Source organism: Galeopterus variegatus, unplaced genomic scaffold (genome assembly GCF_000696425.1).
Source record: "Galeopterus variegatus unplaced genomic scaffold, G_variegatus-3.0.2 Scaffold8136, whole genome shotgun sequence".
Lineage (NCBI taxonomy): Eukaryota > Metazoa > Chordata > Mammalia > Dermoptera > Cynocephalidae > Galeopterus > Galeopterus variegatus.
Window position 1 is genome coordinate 77420 of NW_007734247.1, and position 5732 is coordinate 83151.

The 5732-nt window shown below is 33.9% G+C and overlaps 1 long non-coding RNA gene across 1 annotated transcript in view; it reads left to right on the plus strand.

Annotated features, from left to right (window-relative positions):
* The window catches only part of LOC103608201, a 54452-nt gene extending 48920 nt beyond the window's left edge, over positions 1 to 5532 (plus strand). Inside the window, exons 2-3 of the long non-coding RNA XR_552023.1 lie at positions 4663 to 4770; positions 5191 to 5532. This is a non-coding gene — a long non-coding RNA (uncharacterized LOC103608201). The remainder of the gene's footprint in view (positions 1 to 4662; positions 4771 to 5190) is intronic.
* The last annotated feature ends 200 nt before the right edge of the window (positions 5533 to 5732 follow it).

A 5732-nucleotide genomic window follows, 5' to 3' on the forward strand; every position in this document is an offset into this window, starting at 1 on the left:
TTTCAAGTCATATACATATTTATTTTTACTGTGTAAGTTAGTAGATACTGCAATTGTATACCACAGTCCTTTTTCATTAGAGGGATAGAGCTTCTATACAAGAATATATACATACATGAACTGGTTGCTACTCCCCAAATTTTTTTTTTTTTTTGACTTACTTAATTCTTAGACTGGAAGGTCTATAAATGTATAAAACAGTTATCTCACCTACAGTGGTGAATTCTATTGACAGGCATACTTTCAGCACAGAGCACTTAGGTCTTCCTGGACACTTGAGGCAACAGGAAGCCACCTTCTACCTTGTACTCCAGTTCTTTCCATAAATACACACACACACAGATACACAAACCACTCTCAGTACAAGTGCTTCACACAGTGTTTCAGACTGTTTTAAGAATCAGTTTTTAAGTGGCCTCCAACTCCTTAGTAAAAGAATATTTCATTTTCTCTCTTTTCTTGACTGTCACCTCCTTCATCAACGTGCGGTTATATTTTCTGCTGCTTTTCCACATCATAGGGCCTAATCTCCCTTCACCAAAATGAATCTCCCTAGCACTCAGCTTTCTCATAGTTCCTTGTGCCTTGTTTTCCTCCTGTTTTGGGTCACTCTACGCATGTTCTCACAGTGCTCCAGAGACCTATTTCTTTCCTGCTCAGAGAAGGGAACATTCACAGTCAAATGTCCACTTCAGTTTTCTTCCTACCCTATGGGTACTAGGGTGCTAGTGCTATTTCTACCAGGATGCTAGCACTATTTGTTTTTTTTTTTTTTTTGTGGGGGGGGGGGTTGTTGTTGTTGTTTTCTTTCCTGAAGTGCGAAAGAAAAGTAAAAGAAGCAAGGTCAAGTGATGTTTCTTCCAGACGTGGAACAGAGCTAAACTAGTCTCAATATACCTGAGATACAACAAAACTCTATTTGGTGGACAAATTAAAGCTTATTTCTAAAGCAACAGCCCCCAAATAATTTGATAAATTATTATAGAAACAAAGAACATTAGAGCTCAAAATGACTATAACTGTCATCTTCAACCTTCACATTTTACATGAGAGCAAATTTTGATTTCATGTCCATAAAATATAGTTTCCATTTTTGCCAAATGCAATCATATTATATTTGTTCTTTTTTGTTAATCCATAAATAGAAGATCAGCTTATTAACCACCTTACATCACAGAATCCTAACAGTACACTGTCTAGTTTGCTTGTAGCCATCAGATGATCAGTGGAACAGACTAATGAGTCCAAAAACAGATTCAAGTCATACAGGTGTTTAATACATAGGAAAGATAGTAAAGATATTTCAACAAGATAGTTTATCAATAGTAATGATGTAACAACTGGATAACTAACTCAAAATGATAAGAGTTGCCTCTACACCTCTTACTTCAAAATTAATTTTGACTGTACTTAAGGAATAAAAATATATATGAAAATATAAAAGTAGCATAAGTAACCATGGCAAAGTTAAAAAATAATCTCATGATTAGAGAAGGTCTTTCTAAATATAACACAAATCCTTAACCCATAAAGCAAAAGATGGATAAAAATTTGAATTATATTACTTTAAGTAAAAATATCCACATTAAATAACCAAAAACAAGGTTAAAATCAAAGCAAGAAAGTAAGGTAAATGTATTTGCAACTCATATTGCAGGCAAAGGGATTGCTCTTACCATACAATAGAACACAATGAAAATAATAATAGTATAATAGAAAAATGACAAAGACTATGAACAGTTTACAGAAAAGTAATTAAAATAACTTACATATGCATTAGATATGCAATTTTGCTCTTATTTAAATAAATCAATATGGGTATTTTTATTTTTATTTATTTATTTAATTTTTTTTTTGTCTTTTTCCGTGTCCAGCAACGGATCGCAGCCCTAAGTGTTGCCCCCGTACTTTTGTTCTTTTTTGTTAATCCATAAATAGAAGATCAGCTTATTAACCACCTTACATCACAGAATCCTAACAGTACACTGTCTAGTTTGCTTGTAGCCATCAGATGATCAGTGGAACAGACTAATGAGTCCAAAAACAGATTCAAGTCATACAGGTGTTTAATACATAGGAAAGATAGTAAAGATATTTCAACAAGATAGTTTATCAATAGTAATGATGTAACAACTGGATAACTAACTCAAAATGATAAGAGTTGCATCTACACCTCTTACTTCAAAATTAATTTTGACTGTACTTAAGGAATAAAAATATATATGAAAATATAAAAGTAGCATAAGTAACCATGGCAAAGTTAAAAAATAATCTCATGATTAGAGAAGGTCTTTCTAAATATAACACAAATCCTTAAGCCATAAAGCAAAAGATGGATAAAAATTTGAATTATATTACTTTAAGTAAAAATATCCACATTAAATAACCAAAAACAAGGTTAAAATCAAAGCAAGAAAGTAAGGTAAATGTATTTGCAACTCATATTGCAGGCAAAGGGATTGCTCTTACCATACAATAGAACACAATGAAAATAATAATAGTATAATAGAAAAATGACAAAGACTATGAACAGTTTACAGAAAAGTAATTAAAATAACTTACATATGCATTAGATATGCAATTTTGCTCTTATTTAAATAAATCAACATGGGTATTTTTAAAACATGCTATCTTTACTTCTCTGGTTGGCAACAGTCAAAATGTTTGCTAACAAATTGTGCTAGTGGGGTTGTGAGAAAAGAGCTTCTCTCATTGATTTGTAATAGGATGTAAAAATTGTTACAACAGCCATGAAGGACAAATTGTCACTAACTGAACCCCAAGTAAAAAACTCCTTACTCCAGCACTCTACTCTTAGGAATTTTTTGCTAATATTATTTACTATACATCAGTAAAATTATATTGACTCAAGACTATTAATTGAAACATTGTGTTGAACTAGCGAAAATTTGGAAAATACCCTGTATGTCCATCAAAAGGGGACTGATAAAGTACATGCTGATAGGTTTGCAATGGAATAATATACAGGTAGACTACTAAGAGACAAAAATAGCAAGGCATTAAACAATGCCTATTCTACAGTTCCTCTGTCTGCATGTAGTATTCTATCACCTGTACACAAGAACATTTATGTCTCTGATTGACTTGCTTATGTATTGAATATCTCTGGAAATGTGCACTATTTTGCTTCTTGGGAGGGATCTGGGTGGATGGGTGAACAGGGCATATCTTTTCCACTTTTTCAGTTTTGTAAACTAATTTTAATTTAAGATGTACATCAAGTCAAAATACAAAAACAAATCTTTTTGTTAGCATAATTGCATTATTGTAAATATTTTGCTGCTTCTCTTAAGTTTAGGTAATAATGGTTTTTATATTTATAGCTTACTTAAGAAGTCTTAACATAAAATATGATGTAAAAGATTCTCTTTGATTAAGTTCAGTTAAGTTCTAGTAAAGGGTCTTGGGTACCATCACCTCTGGAGCTTAGAGACTTCCAGGCAAATGCCATTTCATAATGAGACTTTTTGTATCTGCTTTCCAGATCTTCCCCCTAATAATTAAAACCAGTGTGCCTCAAATATAAAGTTGATAAATGAAAACTCTTTACATTATTATTGCATGTACTTAGAAACAAATGATATATTTTTAGTAATCATGTAGGGTAATTATTAGCTATGATTATAGTTTCTGCTTAAGATTGGTGAGTTATGTTTGCTTGAGGACCAGGCATAAATACCTGGCCTCCCTGTGTGTACTTACACAGCCGGAATGCTAAACACCCGGTCATCTTCAGTCCAGCTCCTCCTGTATGGACTCTCTGATTAAGAATCAGACTAAACCCAACTGGCCTTATAAGGGAACCTGGCCATGACTTGCAGGGACATGTTGGTGGGTTCTCTCTGGATCAGCATGGAGCAATCAGATAAATGCATTGATCACTTAAGTTTCTCCTGCACATGGTGGGGACCATGGATAGAATTTCTTTCTTTTCTCTGGCCTGATAAAAAAGGATTCCACTTTCTGAGAACAACGCACACCACCCCTTCCCAGATGTCTGTGTGAACCCTAATCTCCTTGGAGTGAGGAAAACCTCTACATTGTAAAACCTCTCCTTAGCCAGAAACTTTCATTTTTCCTGTCTACTGGTCTTGAGAGCAACAGGAGGTGACATGAAAGTCAGCTGTTGTTTTTATTCGTATATTAGGTCTGTGACACTACATGATAAGTTGCTTCATCCAGAGGGGGAAAAATAAACATATTTGTTGCTACATTTGAATCTGAAAAATTACTTTCACCAGAGACTGAAGGATGTTCACATCACTCTTTTCATTTAGTCAAAAGCTGAGGTCATAAATTATTAATTAATGACACCAATAATGATGCCATGTACAGAACAGGAGTTAAATATTTGTTGAATTGAACAGAATGTGCTTGAGACCAGGCAGATGATGCTTTCATCATTACCATTCCCACCCAAACAGAAGACTGGCAGTATAAGACACGAAACCTCCTCTCTAGGTTTTCAGTTATTCCCTTTCATAAGGACAAAATGATCTCTAATTAAAGTGGTTTATTTATATTCATGTAGAGATAATATGCAGGCCTCTCCCCGCCCCCCAAAAAAGACTAGCTCTGTATGACTGCACTAACATCTAATCAGTTATAATGTCTGTGCCTTCTTTTTTCCTTTTTTTCCAGAAAGTTAACTACATATACATGATCAGCATGACACATATTAAAATACGTGTTAAAGTGAACTCAGTATGAATACCATGTGTTACAAGTTTTATGGAGTTGATTCACCAGGTAAGAGTGACTTTTTTTCCCCTTTGGAAAGTTTTTTAAAACATTTTAGAATTTAGGAGCTAGTGATAAGCTTAATAAAAGTAAAATAGAAAAAAATAAGTATTCAAAAAGCAGTTATTGTAATATACCCAAATTTCAGCAAGTCATTATACCAAATAATTATGGGAACTTAAAGGAATTTTCAAATTTTCTAATGTTCATTTAGTGTCTTCATTCTTTCTTTCTTTCTTTTTTTTCTCTGTCTGATTCCAAGATGTAAGTTCATTTCAAAATCTGGAAGCAAAGTTTTGGATTTACTTGTTCTCCCATTCTGACTTTGTTGAATTATTACTTCTATTCAAGATCCTGCTTCAAGGAATGATATGAGAGGCAGGCATTATTAATTGTCCCTAGTATCTGCTCTCTGTTTTCTTTTGGCAGTAAAACCCTTTGCACACATGTCGATGCAAATGGAAATCACATTTCCCAGTCGCTTTTATCTAGACCGAGATGTGGCCGTGTGAATAAGTTCTGACCACGGAAATGCAGATGGAAGTGATGGGCACAACAGAATCCCTGGACTTCATCTTTTCCCCCTTCATGTGGCTTTAACCTGCTTTTGGCCGTGCAGAAGAAAGCCACATCTTAGAGGAAGCTGGATAGGTAAGACAGAAGAAAACTGTATTCTTGAATGATCACAAGAAACATAGTACCCCACTGATATGGACCAATCGTCTTTAGATTATGTGTGAGAGAAATAAACTTTAATCCTATTGAAGACACTGTCTTTTGTTTATTTTTCCTTTTGTTGCCTGTGATTTGGGGTCATATTCATAAAGTCTTTGGCCAGTCCTACTTTCTGAAGTGTTTCCCCTATGTTTTCTTCTAGGAGTTTTATTGTTTCAGGACATATATTTAATTATTTAATCCATTTTGAGTTGATTTTGGTATATGGTGAGAGGTATAGGTCTATTTTCATTCTT